At 42.0% G+C, this 20453-nt stretch overlaps 1 long non-coding RNA gene across 2 annotated transcripts; it reads left to right on the top strand.

Annotated features, from left to right (window-relative positions):
* The first annotated feature begins 5114 nt into the window (after window positions 1-5114).
* LOC137874686 (uncharacterized) lies at window positions 5115-18356 on the top strand. 2 transcript variants are annotated; one of them, XR_011103333.1, is made up of 6 exons: window positions 5115-8994; window positions 9837-9894; window positions 10430-10545; window positions 14417-14532; window positions 14955-15037; window positions 17617-18356. It is a non-coding gene; the product is annotated as an uncharacterized lncRNA (long non-coding RNA). The 2 variants fall into 2 exon arrangements; XR_011103334.1 differs by lacking the exon at window positions 10430-10545.
* Window positions 18357-20453: the final 2097 nt, after the last annotated feature.

Raw genomic sequence — 20453 nt, 5'->3', positions numbered from 1 at the left:
CACCTATCAGATCAGCTGGAAAACCCACCGTAGTCAAGATCAACATGCTACCAGAGAGGTGAGCTGTAAGGAAGAAGGGATTGAGGGAGGATGACAAGGAAGGGATGGGGAATGGAAAGGGGGAGTTTGGAAAAAGTTGCAGGACCAGAAGAGGGCAGACGAACAGAGAAGGCGGACTGGTTAAAGGGCCCTAAAGCTGCAGGAATGTGTTGAAAAAGAGTGGAAAGAGAAAGGAAGTGGGGGAGGAAGAGTTAATACAAAATGTGTCAGAAAGAAGTTAGTGGATGACCTGAGGGAAAGAGACGGGGCAGGATATTATCCAATCCTTAAAAAAAACGTGTTAACAACTTTTCTGAGAAGTCTCTGCAATACTGATACAGTATCCACAGTACTGATACAGTATCCACAGTACTGATACAGTATCCACAATACTGATACAGTCTCCACAATACTGATACAGTCTCCACAGTACTGATACAGTATCCACAATACTGATACAGTATCCACAGTACTGATACAGTATCCACAATACTGATACAGTCTCCACAGTACTGATACAGTCTCCACAGTACTGATACAGTATCCGCAATACTGATACAGTATCCGCAATACTGATACAGTATCCACAGTACTGATACAGTCTCCACAGTACTGATACAGTCTCCACAGTACTGATACAGTCTCCACAATACTGATACAGTCTCCACAGTACTGATACAGTCTCCACAGTACTGATACAGTATCCGCAATACTGATACAGTATCCACAGTACTGATACAGTATCCACAATACTGATACAGTCTCCACAGTACTGATACAGTCTCCACAGTACTGATACAGTATCCGCAATACTGATACAGTATCCGCAATACTGATACAGTATCCACAGTACTGATACAGTCTCCACAGTACTGATACAGTATCCACAATACTGATACAGTCTCCACAGTACTGATACAGTCTCCACAGTACTGATACAGTATCCGCAATACTGATACAGTATCCGCAATACTGATACAGTATCCACAATACTGATACAGTATCCACAGTACTGATACAGTATCCACAATACTGATACAGTATCCACAATACTGATACAGTATCCACAGTACTGATACAGTATCCACAGTACTGATACAGTATCCACAATACTGATACAGTCTCCACAGTACTGATACAGTATCCACAATACTGATACAGTATCCGCAATACTGATACAGTCTCCACAATACTGATACAGTCTCCACAGTACTGATACAGTATCCACAGTACTAAAGCAGTAACTGCAATACTGATACAGTATCCACAATACTGATACAGTATCCACAGTACTGATACAGTCTCCACAGTACTGATACAGTATCCACAATACTGATACAGTATCCACAATACTGATACAGTATCCACAATACTGATACAGTATCCACAGTACTAAAGCAGTAACTGCAATACTGATACAGTATCCACAGTACTAAAGCAGTATTCGCAATACTGATACAGTATCCACAGTACTAAAGCAGTATCCACAATACTGATACAGTATCCACAATACTGATACAGTATCCACAGTACTAAAGCAGTAACTGCAATACTGATACAGTATCCACAATACTGATACAGTATCCACAGTACTAAAGCAGTAACTGCAATACTGATACAGTATCGGCAATCTGTAATAGTAATGCAGATATGGCAATACTAATGCAGTATCCGCAATACTAATGCAGTATGCAGTATCCGCAATAAATACTAATGCAGTATCCACAATAAATACTAATGCAGTATACAGTATCCACAATAAATACTAATGCAGTATCCACAATATTAATGCAGTATCTGCAATTTTAATGCAGTCTGCAATCTACAATGTTAATGCAGTAACTGCAAGACAAAATTCAGTATTATATTTATAGTGATCTCATAATTATACATGCATATGATTTTGTTGTATTCAGCATGCAGTGCTGGACGACAACCGATGAATATGCTCAAAAGTATACGATGCCTCTATAGTGCTCACTGTGACATCGGATATAATCAGTATTTTATATTAATGTCTCTTATATTAGATTTATATTGACAATGTGTCAGGTCACTTTGTGTAATGTGAACGGGGGTCACTCGTAGTGCAAGTCATGATGAGGCACGTTATGTATGAATATACATGTATGTGCCGTCTGGATTAGATAGAGCAGCACAATTAATGGTATTTGTAACTCCTACCTGAAAGATGTACATTGTACTTAGGATAGGAGTTGATTCTGAGGATAATTGATAGTGATGCTGGTGATCCATGTGATATGGGTTATGATTGTTCTTGGTAAGTATCTGTCTGTGTGTTACATTTTTCTTCCACGAGTCTGAATCGTCTTGGATTGATGCTGGCAGATAAAGAGGAGGACAGGACAAAGAGCGGGGATATAGGGAGATGAGGATCTTATTAAGAGACAGTAGGAGGACAGGGAAATATGGAGGAAGACGAGGGGGGAGCATGCAAAGAGGAGGAGAAAAGAAGACAAATAAGGTGAGTGAGGAGGGAGAAAGAAGACAAACACGCGAAGGAGGACAGAGGGCGAAGGGTGGCAAGGAGACATAGCAGGAGGACGCATGGGGGAGGAAGAGGGATGAGAGAAAAGAAAAGGTGGGGAAAGAGGGACTGATTGAAGATGAAAAGGAGTGCTGAGGTCAGTAGAAAAGTTGTATAAAAAGCTAATGACAGAGACAAAGAGGAAGGAGAGAGCTGAGGGAGGATAAGCAAACATTTGAGAATAAATTTGTAAGACATGAATTTACAACTTAAGGACAAAGGACGACTCACCCGGTACAGAGTTTTAATACCCTGTTTAACATAGGCACATTTCCCAAACTCACACAATAAAAACACAATGTAAAACAGGAATTCACTGGTGAATTGTTACACAACATAAAACCAGTAGGAAATATTGACACAGAATGAAAAAGACATGCAAAGTCTGCAACCCAAGAATACAGACCAAAGATTCAGAGGAGAATACCTATTTCACACAACTGGGTATTGTAGAACTGTGGAGGTGGAGACTAGACTCGAGCAAAGACTAATTTCCACTGCAGCAATGCTGACGGATGGACTAAAGGAACCTTATTTTACCCTATAAATTTTTTACTCCTAGATCCTCCAAACTATTAGCTGCTTCCCCTTTGTTCCTTTTCTCTGCCTCTCTACCTTTCTTTCTTCTCTTCCCTCACTCAACCTCTCCTAAGCTGTCTGCTGGGATCAAACTTTTAGCTCCGACTTTGTTCTAAGTCAGCGTGTTCTTAAAACTAAAGGAAAAGCTTTGGCGCTGCCAGGATGAACTTGCACCCACAAAGAGCTCCGTGTTTAGACCTTAGGCAGTACTAACAACCAGACGCCACGTCCCTGTGCTGAAGCGCTACATGCTGCATATCTGAGGGCAATTACAGTATCAGCCTTAAAACTCAGTAATATTGTTTTATGACGTGACCCCAGTTTGGATTTGCCTTGGTTTGTTAATTTCTTTTTTCATTAAATTTACCTTTTATTTATAGTGGTTTGTAAAATTAAAAAAAAACTACCGAATATACTCAAGTATAAGCAGTCAAATGAAAGCTACGGTGTGTTGTTTAAGGTGGCTCTCAATGTGATGTAACAAACAGTCTTATGCACTCTTCATGTAGCAGATGAGGCAGTTTTACAATTCTGACTTGCAGGGAGAAAGGGAGTCGTATAAAATAAAGAAGTTTCAGATATAACCTTAGAACTGAGGAGCATCACTTGTATCCTTTGATCTTAGAAACACAGTATAATTGGCCTTTACAGTTGCAGAACATTCAGTGTGTGTTTAGAGCTAAGGTAAGGCAAACACAAAATGCCTTTTGAGGAGACGCATGTCATCGTAGGTCACTGGTTGCCGACCTTTTGGACTTTACTGGTTGCAAATGGCAATGTGCAGTTCAACCAAAAGTGAAAGTGATTTTCTGTGTTTTATTTGAATTCTTAAAGGCCTGAAGACGGAAAATGATAGAACTATTCAAGTAAAAAAAAGCAACGATTAGTATACCAATACAATTCGTTTTTTCTTTAACACACTGCCCCACGAGACGAACAGTGACTTTTTGGCATTGCTGTAAGTAACACTGTGTGTGTGTGTATTTATCCTGTCTGTTTGAGGTCCACAAGCTGCTCTTTAGCTTCCAGATGTGCGCCAACTCAACAGCTTCCTCCTCCTCCTCCGAGGACTCGTAAGAAACCACAGAACACACACAAACATCTTGTTTTCTTCTTATTTGATGTGAGATAATCCAACAGGGCAAACCTTACATGTTCAAAGGCTTGGAACACACTTAATGCCCCGCAAGGCATTCCTCTGTGTATCTAGATGAAGAACTGTGTCGAAGTTATGCTTCCCTTCAAAGGCGGACTCTTCAGTCACTCGATCTTCTTCTAAAGTAAGTCATAGATAACCAATAGAGGATTTTTTTTTTTTCCCTAACTTTCTTTTTTTTATTTCTCAATTGACAAGACTTATTTTGGGAAATGTGCCTATGTTATGACTGATGCATTCTTTTGTTTGGTATCTTCATTGGTCGACTGAATTTGGCAGGATTGTTGGGACGGCTTGATGAGCCGGGACATAATAGAGCTGCACGACTTCCACATCCCACCAACGGCACCCCTGAGAAACTTTGTTTCACAGCCGGGTTTGTATGTTTTGTTGGAGGGTTTTTATTGTTTTACTGCTGCAGCGAGAATATTCTTCCCACCAGCAACAATAAAACTGGAAGTAAAGCAGGTGTTAGAGCAGGTGTGTGTTGGTGTCTTCATCATGCGTTTCCTGCTGTGTACTGAAAAGTTTCAAGGTTTTGCTTGACAATTGAGAACAGCTGTATACTTTCTGTATTTGATTAAGAAAACACCCCCTTGTGTGTGTGTGTGTGTGTGTGTGTGTGTGTGTGTGTGCGTGCGTGCGTGTGCGTGTGCGTGTTATACCCTGGTGACGTTGTATTCTCTTAAGCTTTTCCTGACAACTGATGATCTATTCACGGCTGCTTGACTGAAGGGAGAAGAGAGCAAGAGAGTGTGTGGGTTTGTGGATATCTGTCACTCACTTCCGTTGCTTTATTCCATCAGTGGGAATTAGATTTGACAAAGTTGAGCTCAATATTAATGTGATCACAGGAGGATTTTGCTGCTGCCAAGATTTCGTCTCCCCTCAGCTTAGAGTAGAGTCTAGTGTTTATCTAGCTCAGTTAATGATGTGGGGGTCATGATTCATGACTCCTACTAAGTCAGTGAGTTTGATGAAAGTTTCACTGTACATATTCTTAACACAATAAGCCAAACTTTCTTACCTATTTCTTTTTCCTCCATACCCTCCTTTAATTATGTATTGTCTGCCTTTTACACTTAGTTTCCTCGCTGTTGTTTCTCACACTCCCTCTCTTGCTTTGCGTTACCTAATCCGTCCATTTTCCCCTCCTATTGCCCAACTGCCCTCCATCACCTCTGAATTCCACCAGTTTGCTCCTTCTTTTCGGTGATTGGGAGAACAGCTGTAATGAGCCGTCTGCATCAGAACTGCATATTGTTATCCCGTAGTGGAGCCGCCCGCTCCCTACTGCTCTACAAGCTGTGAGTGTCAGCTGTTATCCCATCTATCCCTGTCGCTTCTTCTTCTGTCTTGTTCTTCTTCTCTACCCATGTCGCTGCCTCTCTCTCTGTGTTTTCCGGCTGTCTGACTGAGCCCACCCACATTCCACCGTAAGCCGCTATTTGATGGCTAAAAAGGGCCACCAGAGACTGGAGCGGTGCCGCAATGGTGGAGAACTGTGTCAACTTTGAAATAAAACTGTTTCCTGCATCGGTTTGTCTAATTCTGGTAGAAAACTCAATCCCATCAGGGGGTTACCATTAGGAGTCAGGTGAGTTACACCTTGTTGGCTCATCTATTCGCTCTTTCTTTTTCGGTCTTTGCTGACTCTGCTCCCTCTCCTATCCCCAGGTTGTGGAAGAATCCACCAGCAAGACTCCTCTGATCTTTGCTCTGTGTCTATGCAGCTGGGTGGAGCCTACAGGAGCATCGGCGAGACTAAGAGCATGATGGAGGAGGGCGTCGACATCGACACAACCGCATCGTTGCTTTGTTGTCCGGCCCGCTCTTCTGTCTCTGATTTGTTTTGTTGCGTCGCAGGGTTTCTTCTCCCACGAGTGTTTCTTTTTAGGCTCCGGTGTCATTTGCGTTTGACAAAGTGCACCAAATACTTTATGAATATTTGATTGATTTGGTTTATTCAGATGAATCTTTCACTCACCGTATCGACCCACTGTTTCCCTGCTCCCTCATGCTCATCAGCGTGATTTGCAGCTATTTATTATACTGGCGGAGGCCTGACTGTCAGTTTCTATGGTTTGTTGCCTTTCAGACACGCCTCTCTGCAGCTAGGGAAATGTCACTGTTATACATCAAGCAATTTGTTTGTTTGGGGAAGTCAATTTTTATTGTCTTTCCTTTGATTCATTTTCACCCTTCCATGTCCTGCCTCTGCTTTGCCTTCGATGCGTAACAGTCATAACGGGCTGTGTTCAAATGGCAAACAATCGACTGCCAACTTCATAGCTACGAACATATATAATAGTAATCAATCAAATCAAAAATACAATCAATCATCGCTTACTGTTAATCTTTGTGTTTTGTACAGGCAGCAATCTCTTGTTGTGAAAAGTGAAGTCCCTGCTGAAGTTCCTTAAACTTGCATTCTTTCTAATGACCATCAGGTGGAGACTACTCTGGTTGTATGCAAGTCTTTTAGAACATGACTCTTATTGTCTCAATCTCTAGTTTCAAGTCTTCTTCAATACAGCATGATGTTCATTTAGTAAATTACAGTCTCATTTAGAGTCAGATAGACCATAAAGCAGGGGATCGTGTTTTCGTTTTACAACTTAATCCCCATCAGTGTGTTTTCAGTTCACTAACTCTTTCGTCGCCTAAAAATTGTTTAGCGTTTGGTTGTAGCTCCACCTTCTTGCGTTACTTCTGAAACCATAGTACACAAACCAAAGCGGTGACATCACAGTGACTACGTCCACTTCTTATATACAGTTTTGTAATCTCTAAATATATTGTTTTATGATTTAATAAAACAAGCTTCTATTTATTCTGTCATTCTACTAAAACCACACATAAGACACAAATGTCTGGACAGAACCAGCCAAGAACCAGTTCCTCGCTGTTTTTTAATTCTTTAAATTGTTTTGCTTGAAAGAAAATGTATTTATCAAACAAGTCTTGACATGTGCGTAGGCCTGTTTAGACCTCTACACTCACACTAATATACTGTTCATTATGCACTTGATTGATTCATTAGGTCTCTCATTAAGCTTGGAAGCCAGCACTTACTACGACTATTACTGAAAAATGTGCAAGAAAATAGGCCGGCGTAATCGTTCAGACACGTGCCTTATCAAAGCTGCAGCCCGGGTTGAACCTGGTTAGGGACCTTTGTTGTTGTACATCTCTCTTGCTCCCCATGTTCCCTGTTCATCCATCCATTTACTATCCACTTATCTCGGGCCAGATCACGGGGGCTGCAGGCTTAAGAGGGTAATCTAGACGTCCCTCTCTTCAGCAACGCTTTCCAGCTCTTCCTGTGGAGCCCCAAGGCGTTTCCAGGCCTGCAGAGAAATTGAATCCCTCCAGTGTTTTCTGGCTCTACCATGGGGCCTCTTACCAGTTGGACTTGCCCGGAAAACCTCTAAGGCTAAGCCTAGACACCCCATGAAGGAGACTTTTTTGGTCAATAGAGAGTGACTCTCTCCCAACACGGAGGGTGCAATCCACCGTTTTCCTGCAAAAAAAAAAAACGTGGCCTCAAATGCCCCATGTCCTCAAATGCCCCATGTCGACAAACTCACATGACCCCTCCAACAGACCTGCAAGAGTAAAGAGCCGGTCCACGGCTCCACATTGCTCCTCTTGTACCTGAGGTTTGACGATCCCTGTCTGTGTCTTTAATCTGCTCTTCATCTGCTATGTGTATGTTAGATGTCATTTCAACGCTAGGAGCTGTCCATACTTAGACCAGTCACCTGTCTCTCTCTCTCTCCTGGATGCCGGAGTTGGACAAGCTGGTGTATCGGCTAAAGGTGCAAAAGCCCGACTCAGACTTCAGCTATTCACCAGTGGACATCAAGTGTCCACAGACCATTATAGCTACATGTCTTTTTCTTTTCTTGAGCCACTTGAACATATGAACATTTTAATCTAAACGTACATTTAGGGTGTGGAAGCCAACATGAATGGACATGACTACTGAAAGAGAAAGACATTTCCGCAGCTGGTGTGGAACATTGTCTTCACGATTCTGAAGGAAACCGTCAAACAGTGGGAGTTATTGGCACATCTGCCGTCAGATGGACTCCCATCAGCACGGCAAAGATGTTGGATGGACTGCTTAATGATTGAGTGCCAATGGCTATGATGTGGCTGTGGTAGTGATGATTGATTGGAATTCATGTGCGGTGATGCTTTCTTTGTCGGTAATCTGCTCCAAAACGCCGTAAAGATTCAGCTCAAGCTGAAAGGCTGTTTTATACCCACAGTGAGTTAGACTAATGGATAATGACAATCTAGTTCAAATGTGTGAGACTAAGTCCTACTCACGACTACTTTGTGAAAATGTCTTCCTCTCCGTTCTATCTGTCCTGTTTCTGTCTGCTTCCTCCAGCAGAGAGTTCTTACGTGCCCTTGGTCTGTGTCTTTCATTTCCAAGTCGGTCTGTTCAGATCATCGTCTTGATGCAAACCCCCCCAGCTGAGAGAGCGTGTGCTCAGTCTGTACCTGGATGAGTTTGAGGAGATTGCTGGGATGCACCGAAGTACCTCATTGCTGGGGTCAACTATGGAGGCCATGTAACCGATGACTGGGACGGACGTCTTCTAACCACACACATCAATGACTACTTCTGTGAGGCCGCCGCTCACCAGCCCTTCTCCAGGTGACGCACTGTAACACACACAGACGCACACATGGGCATAATGCTATTTGTCGATTAAATGAGCCCCTGTTCAAGTGAGGAAATATGTGCAGACAGAAGGAATTATGAGCTGTTCCTTCAAACTCAAACTATGCTAAAATATAAATACCCAGTATAAAGGTGCTGCATTTAAAATGTGCGCTGCTTTAATTTAAATACATACATGTATTTGTGTCCAAATGCATACAGTCCACTGATGTAAAGAAAATAAAATTTGCGGAAGCGCACTGCGGCTGCACAACAGCTGACAGAGGCCATTTACTTCAACTCCCTGCCGAAGGTCCTCATGGTCGCAAAGCGCCAGCACCACCAAGTGGACTATCAGAGTACTACAGCCTGGGAAGTGCAGACACAGTGGCACCCTGATGAACCCTGACAGGAACACTTAGTCATTGCTTTTTTTGTCTTTATTATTTAATCAGGAATGCACACAGGCACCAGTGTCCCCTCACTTTAGTTCTAACCAACCACTCTACAAATATTAAAGGCCGAGGCAGATTAAAAAGCTATTTCTTATTTACAAAAAGCCAGATGCATTGAGGGCGTCAGGATGTTTTATTCATGCGGTCACGGCATCATTAAGGTGTGAAGCCATATGAATAACTCCCAAACCACCTCATAATGGGCTGCATAATATTTGGATGGAACTATGACAACTAGTTATTCATTTGAACTTTCATTCTACTGTATTGTGCTATTTATTTTTTTCAAAATTAATAATATCAGATTTTAAGATTCTCTGTCATCCAGGTGAAAAGATATCTAGATAAATATATTCATCCACAAATTCTTCTTTCTCCAAGGAGGATGTAGAGAACCGTGAAGGGGTTCTTTACCTGGAGCGCGTTACACATGCACACGGTCAGACTTTCTACTTTTTACCTGCTCTTTCTAACCGCTACAAGTGTGTGTGTGTGTGTGTGTGTGTGTGTGTGTGTGTGTGTGTGTGTCTGCGTAAGACTGAATTTAAATGTCCATCGGTGTCTGTGTTCCACTAGGGAATACTATCTCTTACCTGTGTGTGTTAAAGCCGGGGCTTTTGTCTTTTATAAATGGGGTGATGACAAAGCAGTGGCAAATTTCAAATTAGATCTTTGCAAACATATATTTGTGTATCCAGGTAAGAGTGAGATCAAAATGAATACTCAAAGGTCTGTTCACATAAATACAAGTAATCAGCATTAATAATCCAGGAAATGTGGAATAATATTGGATGTCTCTGAGACACATTCACATCTTGAGCTTGAACTTTTCCCTTTATTCCGAAAAACATTTATGAATCATTGCTCAATGCCGGCAGATCCAGATTAGACATGGTGGCTGCCAAATTCCCACTATAAACGGGGATTAAGATGACAGATTAAAAGCTCACACTGTGTGTTTGTGTGTGTGTTAGTTCGTCCCTGCTGGAGCTGGAAAAAGTGAATGCAGACTTAGTGGTGATGCCACCCAGTCTGGAGGAGCCCTTTCACTGCATCCTATGAAGCCTGTGTATCAACACTGTGGGAGAAGGTGCCATGCCCTCACTACAAACACACACTCACACAGAACACCTTAGAAATAGAAGTCTATTCTCTTTCTATGATGGACATATTCCTCAAACAATTAATTTTAATTCATTCGTTTCCTCATCACGACGTGTGATTCTTAGCTTCTCATACTGATGCTAGTTCTCTGTTTGCTGCCTTCCTTTTTTTTTTGTCTCTCTGTAAAGTGGGCAGACACAGACTAGAATGAAGAGGTGCTTGGATCAATAATATCGAGACAGCTGCTCTTTGGAGAATGAGTAGTCTTGAATAAAACAATACAAAAAGCTAACGCTGAGTCAGGAGTAAAATATAAAGAAACAATGTTTCTAAGGTGGTAGAAAAACAGCTACAGCTTCACTTACGCCTACAGTCTATGGTCTGCACACGTTTCTACTCATTTTCAACACCTGATAATTTAAAATTTAAATACAAACATTTTCCACCAGTATGCCGCCATTTAGCATTGACTTTTACAGTATGGTAATCCTAGATATTCAGGACTGATCTCTGTGATTGTGATCTGATCAACACTGATCTGTTCTGCTCCCTTCAGCCAGTCAAACAGCTGCAGGCCCGTCTCTGTACTGACTCACTGGTCTGTTATTAAAGGTGTATTTATCCATCACTCTGCCTGGCTGAGCGGACACACACTTATTGTTCTCTTCTGTCCAACACCCACACACACACGCACGCACACACACACACACACACACACACACACACACACACACACACACACATACAGTGATGAGGCTCTGGCAGCATTCCAGCAGTAATTCTGTCTGAACTCTCCATTCTGGCTTCATTATCACCGGACCTCTCTTTACAGTGGGGAGAGAACACAGGGTGCTGTCAGCCTGGGTCAAGGGGCTACACAAGATTCTGTGTGTGTGTGTGTGTGTGTGTGTGTGTGTGAATGTGTGTGTCCACCTTGCAGGGGTCATTCAGGGCAGTTTGTGTTTTTCTTCAAGCGTTTGCTTCGGTCCTCATTATGGGCTGCTGTGCATGAAAGCCAGTATGCAGATGCGTGTGTGTGTGTCTGTGCACGTGTGTATTTGTGAGTAGCTGTTCATCAGGTGGAGCATACCTTGGCCCTCAGTGGCTGAACAAAGCCACCGTCTGTGGACTAATCGTAGTGTAATAAGCAAAGTAAACCTTCCAAGGTCTGCTCCACTTCCCTAAAAAGACCCTGAGCTCATTGTGCTGTAGCCAGTGGCTTATTACTACTGTGTGTGTGTGTGTGTGTGTGTGTGTGTGTGTGTGTGTGTGTGTGTGTGTGTGTGTGTGTGTGTTTCCTTTTATAGCAATATTGGACAGCTATTAGGGCTGCTGCCTCCAGCTGAGCTTCTCTATTCAGTTCTACTGACCACTAGACTAAACAACTCTCTGTTTCTGTTTTTAAAATGTCTTTCTATTTGTGGCTCTCATCGACCTCCCCCAACGTTTCCTATTTTACGAAGTGATGCCGTGTATCTTAAGACTCATCTGGTGTAAGCAGCAACAACAGCCCCTCATAGACTCTCTGTCCTCATCCATCCCTCTCTTCTCCGCCCCTCCTCGGCATGGCAGCCTGTCATTAGTTCTGAGCTCACAGACTCATGGCTTTAATTTTGGTCTGCCTGCCTCTCTGTCTCCGGCCATTTTGTATCAGGTTTCTTCTCAAGGCTCTGCTGTATGTGTGTGTGCGAGTGTGTGTCCAGCATCATTGACCATTTGGGTTCAGCCTGAACAATTCAATTACTATTAATTTCAAATATTTGTATTTGCTGAGAATTACACCCAACCTTGATTTGACACAGATACCTAAATGAACAACATACACACAACGTAGTTAATCAAGGTGAGGTAAAGGATACTTTTATGCTAATGTGAATTTCCCCCAAGCTGAAAAAGAGGACAGAGGGAGGCAGCGCCTGAAGGAGAAATGAACCTATTCAAACAAATGAATTCTAATGAAGCTTCACACACAAGACGTTTGGAGTCGGTCAGCGTTGTGAGAGAGAGAAGGCCCGGACTTCTCCACTGGAAAGGACTCCTGAAAAGGGAGGGAGAGAAAAACAAGAGAAGGACCCTGGAGAAAGTGAGCCGGGAAGAAGAATGGTCCAGTAATGAGAGACGGGAACCAGAGGGGGGGGGGGCTGAGCTCAAGGTTGTATTCAGACGTAAGAATTGTCTCCCTGAAAGACCGAACACGAACTTCCTCAGGGTTTAAGAGCCTCTTTATCAGACCTGTGTGTGTGTGTGTGTGTCTGTCCACACTGGTGGTCTCTGTTGGGTGGGGAAAGAGGGGGGCACTCACAGCAACATGTTGAATTCAAATATTTTAATTTTTTATGGATAAAAGCTTCAGCTGAAACAAACTAGATTGTTCATGTGGTGTTGAAACATCTTAAGAGTTATTTTAATGGAATAATAATTCACTTTCATGTCTAATACTCTAAGTGAACAATACTGTTTGTGTATCCTAGTACAAAAAATGCTGTATGTTTTGTGGCTAATATGCTTCAGACGAATGCCAGAGGGATACAGATCTGCATAGGTTCTAGCCGTTAGTTCGAGGAGGCGTTCAGCTTGTGGATGTCTCATGTTGGTGTTCCCCTGACAATCACCCCTTGAAGGGTGAGCGTGACAGAGACATGACACGATTACCAGACGTCTTCAAAGAACGACTTTTGATTTAGAGTTCCTACTTTCTTTACTTTTAGTCATAATGGGTAAATCCTGGGGTCCAGTTCTTCTATTAAATGGTACAAAATGTTTGCCACTGACTATGAAGTTAACGTCCAAAAATAAATAGCTGCAATAGGGGGAGAGATACAAAAAATCAAGAGGGAGGGAGAGGAAAGGTCACGATAGGGTCAGACGTACAGAGTCTTCAACAGAAGAAGAAGCGCGTAGTTTCCATGGACTGTTGGTTCTGATTGCGTTGGACCGTTCCTCTCATGGAAATGTTTACTACCAACAATATTTTGAGGTCATCATGCACTAAACTAGAGCAACTGGATCGTCTGTTTTATTGTGGACGTTAGTATAGGCTCCTATTGGATGCGAGCATAAGAGGAGGCTGTGCAATCATTTAGAAAGGCCGTTTGATGGGCAGAGATCAGTGATGAGTCTATCTGTCATGCCTTGCCCATGGGCTGTCTGCATGTACAGGGAATAGTGTTTCATGTTTTTTTTGGACTGCGAAAGGAGACTGACTGCTTTCTGCTATTCTGTTCAAACAGCAGATTCTAGCAGATTCTGGATTGCACATTGATGGTATGATAAACTCATAGTCCTGAAGGAAGTGATCTTATGTTATTTATACGTATAAATCAGCTACATATTCATTTTGAATTTAGACAGATCATATGTAACTGCATAAAATAATGGTTCAGTGCTGCGAGTAAAGAGTTGCATTGCATTGGCCTTTATGAAATGTGCAATTATGGTCAAATCTTTCCTCGTGTCCCTGCAGCACTTTAGTCATTTTGCCACTGGATGGCGACTCAGGACAGCTATTATGAAGTTTAGTTTGGAAGACAGCAGAAAGATGTGATCGCTTGATACAGAGATCGACAAAATAGAGTTTATTAACACAAATGCATCTCATGTAATCAAGACCAACATGTTGATTGATTTGTGCAAACACACTTTTGGTGCAAGCTCCCTTCCAGAAGCATCCAGAGGCTGGAGAGGGTCTGGCACAGCACTTGGCCCATAGTCCTAATTGAAGCAAGTACTTGATAGTGTATAATATCAGAGAATTGACAGGACATGTTTTTTTGGTGCAAATGTTAGTCTTGTAACAGTAATTCAAGACACATTTAATGGTTGAACTTTTTGTTTGTTTGTGTGTATGTTGTGTGCAGGACTGGGAGATCACACAGGACTGGAAATCCAACATCTGGAAGGTTCGTCAGTTTGCCAGGCAGCAGATGACTGAGAGCCCAGGACATGTTCAAACAAACTCCAGAGACAACTGAAGGTCAGTTCTCCCCCTCTGAGTTTCATCAAATAGCTGCAGTATGACAGTCACGGTCTAGCTATGATATATTACCTGTGTCAGTTTAGATTGTACCTAAATGTCAAAACAACACATCGAATCGGTTCTGAACAATGTAGAGGCTGGACATTATTCATGGTGTCAGTAGAAAGAACACTGAATGACATATTGTGTTTATAATGGATACAAACTTAGAAGACTCTTAGTGGACATCATTAGGTATACTTAGCTTTAGATCCACACAGTCTGCCTCAAGTGCATTTCACTGTGACAGCTAAATCTATGGCCTCCCCCTCGTGCTGCACAAACATCACAAAAGGTGCAGCTCCGCTAAAATAAACCCCTCCGCTGCTCTCACATCTACATCACACAGTAGTGAGGACCTGATCTTTGTCTGTTTGCAGGATAAGGAGTGGAACGTAGTAGAAACAAGACGAACCGGCTCAAGCGGATCGTCCCTCAGTGCTGACCTGAGGAACCGAGACAGGTATTGACTGAAACCAAAGAATCTACACATATGTACTTATCATATAACACTTATTTCAGTATATCTAGGAACTGTTGTGTTGCAGTAGCTACAATGTAGAAGCCATGGCAGGAGCAAGAATAAAAAACACCAGTCAAATAGTTCAAACGGTAGTTCATGCTTTAAAGTCCTCATTCAGAAGACTAATACCAGATGGGATAAATGATCTGCATGCTTGGTTTGTCATATGTGTTTCACTACTTTGACGTTGATGGACGGACATTAAACACATCGCTAAGTCCGGCAACGGAAGCTTATTACTGTGGCTTGTTCAGTCTGCTCTCCATGAAGATTCTGCTGCCTTCTATCCAAGGTCTTCCTCTCAGTCTTGTTTGCATTTCATGGGTGTCTGAGACCTTTGCTGCATTCTGTCCTCTCCATCTGGGTAAGTGGTGCCACGTTTGAATGCATGCACAGAAAAACCCTCTTTTTTCAGAACCAGCATCCCCGTCGTACCTTTTATGCCTTTGCATAAAAGAACTAAGAGAACAAAAAGAACAAGAAGCAAAATACATCCTGTGTTATAAAGTAATTGGTCAGGATAATGAGAAAGAAACGTATTCAGAGAACGGCAAGTAGAATGGTATTAGAGATGAATCTATTGCAATTTTCAAAAGCAACAATTGACAGCCTACACAAACAGTTCTTTCATGGAAAATTGAAATTCAGTTCTTGTTCTTGGTTTAAACCACTGACTATTTAATAACATTTTCTCCAAAACTGCACCAAGTTACAGGACCTTCTGCTGTTACAGTTGTTTCTACATGTTTTTAAGGCTTATTTTGGACTTGCAGGTGTTACAGATTGTGAGCTTTTTGTCTTCTTCACTCCCACTGAAGAACTTCCACACCGACAACATGATGTTTGGGTGTGACACTGTCTGTGCCGCTGTGTGTAAAACCATCATGTGGCACGTGTGTAAATCTGAGCGGCAAAACATCAAATATACGAGACTGATGGGTGGCAGACCCATCAGTGCATCACGAGTTAATATGAAGTATAACCAAGTTACCGACATCGAAAGACAGCACTGTCGCTGTGATTGATAAGGAAGACACCAAGAGGGTGATAGTTGGCACAGATTCTGCTCCCTCTCCACTTCACCCTTCATCCCTCTTCCTCTCAGTGCCGGCTGTCGGTCATGTCAGTCAGTGTGCTAATGATGCTCCCGTTCAGAGTGATACATCTGTCCTGCCCAGATATCTCTCTATTCCTATGTCAACAGTTCACAAATGGCCTAGTTTTGTATACTTTTGTAGGCAGGAGAAGCACACACACGAGACGTCGCTTTAGTACTCATGACTGTGGTATTTATGTCAGTAAGACAGTATATTACCATGTCAGTCCTAAGATATACTTCCAACAAAATAATTTAAAAAAACATTAGAAAATGTAGAGTAACATGAAAAGAAACGTTCAAAAAAAAATTACAAGACTTGGATAAAACTGTGCAGAGTGAGGTGAGGTCATTACACTGAAAGGTTCTCCATCTCTGATACATGCGAGCTGTAGAACTCAAGGTAAGATTTCTTGTCATTGATAATATAATCATGACAATGTCTCTTTAAGCATGTGGAAAAGGAAAATAATGTAATGTCACTCTTTGTGTCTGATAATCAAGGGTCTGGAGGACATTACAGGACATGGGAGCAAATGTTCCTGGAGGCCTGGAAATGTTCCTGAACAGCCTTGTTGGAGATGTCAGAAAAAAAGGGAGCGACAGAGTTTTTGTCGTCACGGCAGAGCGAGTGACAGCAGGAATCCAGCTACATATCAAAATGAATAGAGTCAGACCTCAGGCACGGTCTAATTAGCAGCTCAAAACCATTGCCACTGATTCAACAGAGGAGGGAAAATGCCAGTCAGCCACTGGCCCAAAGTAAACATAAAGGAGAGACGCAGGGAGACTGTAATGAAAGAGTAGAGGAGAGGAAGGATGAGTGAAAGGAACAGAAAATGAAACCTTTCAAATGTGTATAATGTACAAACACATTATTCTGAGAAAATAACCACAAATGAGAAAGAGCTGAACACTAAACAGAAAATGTCAGAAGCATAATTACAAATGACTGCTGGCATGAATGCAGCTAACATGAGACAAATGGGATGTCTGCCAAGATTTAAACAAAATTAGAGGAAACGGACAGAGCAGATTAAGAAAAAGAGCCAACAAAGCATTATGTCCACCTTCAGACTATTTATTCTGAGACAAGAGGAAAATATATTGTCATTTCACAAGATCAAATTATATGTGCAACTATTTGACCATATATCATATACAATCAAAGAATGATCATGCACACTAACGGAGGAATATTAGAAATACCTCTCAGTGTTATGCAGCCTCAAAAACTGTCAGCAAAACCCTTTTTGTTAACATTTAACAGTAGTACTAATAATGTATTGAAGAAATGATGCAACTGTCTTGGATTACACTGAACTGTTCAGGTTTACCTAGTAAAATGACAACTTAAGTGTGTGTAAAACAAAACAATATTCATAATTGAATAAAGTCTTTCAAACGCTCTCCTGTCTTTCAGGCTGGCCTGAGAAGCTGTCAGAGACGAGTGGCGAGCTGGAGTCGATCCATGAGGCCCCGCACATGTCCTGGAGTCCAAGAGGAAGATCTTCCCAAGGTTTTTACTTCCTGTCGAGTGACGATGTGCTGGAGATCCTGGAGCAGTCGCAGAACCCAGAAGCCAAGCAACCACACCTGATCAACATCACCAGCCTGCGCATAGAAAAGACAGGCAACACAAAATAAATCAGGAAATCAATCACAGGCTCACATTCGCTCAGTGGCCAATGCTGCACGACTACTGTAAAAACAGTCATTTAAGGCCTCTTAGTCAAGAACACTATACATTTAGATGACTGGTGTTTCTTTACCTGAAGTCAGAACTTAGTTGAAACAGATTAATATTCTTTTGTTTGTTTATTGACATTATACAGTTGTCAAGCATATTTGAAATGCTTTAATAGTCAATGTGGTCTTACTGTAAACTAAGTGTTTTGCCTGAGTAGGAAATATGAATTAAAAATACTTTGAAAGTTATCAGGTCAGAGCATGATCCACACAGCCCAAGTACACACAACGCTAACATCAGATGATTCCTCTTTTATTTAATGCAGGTTTGTTTGTTATATCACTTATTAAACACGTGTCAGTGTTCTCAAACCAGACTCAATAAGATGTGCTCTCCAGACTGTGAATGTGTGTCTTTTATAGGACAGTCAACCAGACGCCACTGGGACGTTCTCCGCTGATGGGGAGTCTGACACTGACGCATTGACATGTTCCTGACATGCTGTCAATGGTGGTCATACAAAATAAGATGCATTTTAGAGCAATGCAAGTTGATTTACCCATTGGAAAATCTGTGTGTGAAAGCATTTATTTTTGCTAAATCTACAAATCTCAATTCCTGCTGAACCAGAGTTGACTTAGTTAACGGAAGCTAAGACTAAATATGTTTGTCGACAACCTTTTTTTCTGTGAATAAGACGAGGCGGCACCAACGTCATGCAATATTAGAGACGTTTCAACAACAGAGCATGGGGGAAAAGAAACTAAGTGATATTTTGGCTTGACTAGATGACTGAAATGTTCAATGTTGTCTGATGACTAAAGACTAAAATAGTCACGGTTGCTGACAAAGTGAAGCTGAAAGCAAAACTGTGGAAGAACATGTGGGTGTAGATGAATAGCTATTAATGATTTAGTAGTTTGTCGCAGTTAAGACTTGTACAATACATAAACCCTCTCTCTGTGTCACTTCTTTATTTCCATACTATCAGCATTTCTCAGTCTGCTCCGCTCATTGTGTTGACCTGTCTAATGGAAGCAAGGGATCAGATCTGCTGAGCTGGTCACCACTCTTACTCACAGGTAGCGCTCTAACATGATTAATTAGTGCAATTGACCAAAAAAAAAATGCATCAAAACATCAATCTCTCACACGTCAATTAATAATTGTTTATATATTAATTTTGAGTGTCAGACAACAGAATGACTCCATACTGGAGAGTGAGGACAGATTGACACAGATTAGTATCTTGCGTAATTAAATGTCGGGTGAAGTAGATAAGAGCAGGCTGAAGCTACCGTTAGCATTGTTACTGTAGCATAATGACTAGATTACACCTTGGCTCTTTGTGCATTCACAGATAAAAGGATTAGCACTAGTGTTAATGGTTGTTACAGTGGCTGGATTATTAGCTGTTATATCAGGTGTATCATCTCACACACTTATGTTTAAGGTACTTGCTGCGTTTCTTTTTTAGACCTTGTTACATCCAAGTCATGCAGTTGTCTTTTCTTTCAACGTTTCAGTATATATTTAATTTGATTACTATTTAATACCAAAATCATTCAAATCATATTTGTTTCTAATGAATCTTTTTTTCTGCATTGATTCTGTCACGGGGTGTGGTGGAGGACTCAAACGCAGACATATGGAGATGCAGTGAGAAAACGGGTTTTAATGATATCAGAAGAAAATAGGAATCGTTACCGGAGTACAACAGGGAATCCAGGACAAGACAAGAGACGGGGGGGGGGGGGGGGGGTCCAGCAGGGCAGGCAGCCGGGGAAACCGGGAACAAGACGAGCGGGTAGATCAGACAATGACCTGGCAAAGAGGGACTGAGAGGCAAAGGGGTCTCTATAGTAAGTGCAGCAGAGTGAGCCGGTGAGAGTGATAGAGCTGATGAGGTGGGTGACTCACAGGTGCACTGAATGAGCTGATTAGGAGGCAGGTGAGGGCAGTTGTGCTGATGACTAGAGTGATGGGAGAGAATGGGCAGAGCTGTGACAGATCCTCTGTAGTGTCAATGTCTGTGTGTACATTTTTACTCTGTCCAAGTGTTCCATGACCCTGACCACAGCACCCCATCTGCATAGTGGGGGCTCTCCTAAAGGCCCAGCTGGTACAGAGACAGTGAAGGGCTCAGGAGAAGCGTTACGTGATCGTAGTCAACTGCTCTGTAGGGGAAAGATGCAGATCTATGGGACGCATTCACTCTGGCCTGGCACAGGTAGGGAAAAAGCTAGAAGATAGAGATGGTGTCGTTAAAATCCTAGTGATAAATTAAAAAGAGGTAAAAGGGTAGTTAGAAATGTGACTGAATATGCTGTTCATTATGTCTCGACACACGAGTAGGTGTGTGTGTATGCTAGGGATGATAAGAGATGCCGTCTTTTACCAACTAGTTATTGAAACGCTAGTCTCATGCTAGTCAAGACCAAAAACACTTCATTTAAACTCACACTGGGCTAGTAAGTAGTAGATTGTTTTCTTTCTATGACCAGTGATGGAAGAAGTACCCAGATCTAGCAAAGCCACCGTGTAAATATACTATTAGTATGAGCAAGTAG

The sequence above is a fragment of the Cebidichthys violaceus genome, unplaced genomic scaffold, assembly GCF_023349555.1.
Source record: "Cebidichthys violaceus isolate CVI_PGR_0920_01 unplaced genomic scaffold, fCebVio1.0.p SCAF_19, whole genome shotgun sequence".
In the NCBI taxonomy this organism is placed as follows: domain Eukaryota; kingdom Metazoa; phylum Chordata; class Actinopteri; order Perciformes; family Stichaeidae; genus Cebidichthys; species Cebidichthys violaceus.
Note: the sequence above shows the minus strand (reverse complement) of the source record. Positions and strands in the feature narration are given on the sequence as shown.